The following is a 1,130-nucleotide window of genomic DNA, read 5'->3' as shown; positions in this document are numbered from 1 at the left end:
AGCTACTACAATTATGGTTACAGCTCTCAGTTACCAAGACCCATGCTTGAGGAGGAACTCCTTAAAAGCTGTAGAGAAAGTGTTCCAGAAGAGTCCACTGAATATTTCTGGCTGTCATCGTCTATCAGTCAAGAATCATTTCTGAGAGTCACAGCATACTCCCCGTAATATTTATGCAGAAAGGTCAAATATATTTAAATATATTTTCTATTAATATTCTTAATGAACTCACGAGAAAATTTCAAACGATGTATATGGCTGTGATATAAACCTTTAAACAAGATGAATGGTGTTTTAAGTTAGATTGATTTTAGTCAATGAAAATTTTATTTTTACAAAATACTTCAGAAATTTTCTACTTGAAGATGTAAGAGAAATCAGTGCAACATTTCTTTCTTCAATGATTCAAGTGCTTCACTAAATAACCATGGATTTCTTTTTCAGAGAAGGAAGCATTTGGAAATCAATTTAAATTAACCTGCTCACAACTTTTAATTGACATATTTGTTGGCTTGCAGTTTCACTGCTGATACAGCAAACCAAAATAGACCAGATCATAGATTCATTGTAAGTCACTCTTTATCTCACATTAGTTTAAGTAATTCTGTTTGGTTTAATATCAAAATTAGAAACATATAATTGTGATGTTTAATGTTGCATAATGATTAGAATTAGAAGACCAATTGGAGAATTACATGTATTGTACTTTGTCATTCATTAAATAATTCAAACACAATATGTATGTACATTTTCCAGGTATTTAAAATAAAGAAAATGTGGAAAAATAGTTATTGGAGAAATTGATAACAAAAGGAATGCTTATCAGTTGAATGTGATTGAAAATAGCTATGACATAGTATGTATAAAATTTATTAAAAACCATGCAATGCTATAAAACTCAGCTCAAAAACTACAAGACTCAATTTTCAAATGATTACTACATAATAAATTATGAATAATGCTCAAGTCATCTGCAAACAGGGACAATTTGAATTCCTCTTTTCCTAATTGAATACCCTTTATTTCTTTCTCCTGACTGATTGCCCTGGCCAGAACTTCCAACACTATGTTGAAGAGGAGTGGCGAGGAAGGGCATCCCTGTCTTGTGCCAGTTTTTGCCCATTCAGTAT

The sequence above is a fragment of the Colobus angolensis genome, unplaced genomic scaffold (assembly GCF_000951035.1).
Source record: "Colobus angolensis palliatus isolate OR3802 unplaced genomic scaffold, Cang.pa_1.0 Scaffold191, whole genome shotgun sequence".
Classification (NCBI taxonomy): Eukaryota; Metazoa; Chordata; class Mammalia; order Primates; family Cercopithecidae; genus Colobus; species Colobus angolensis.
This window is presented reverse-complemented; position numbering follows the sequence as displayed.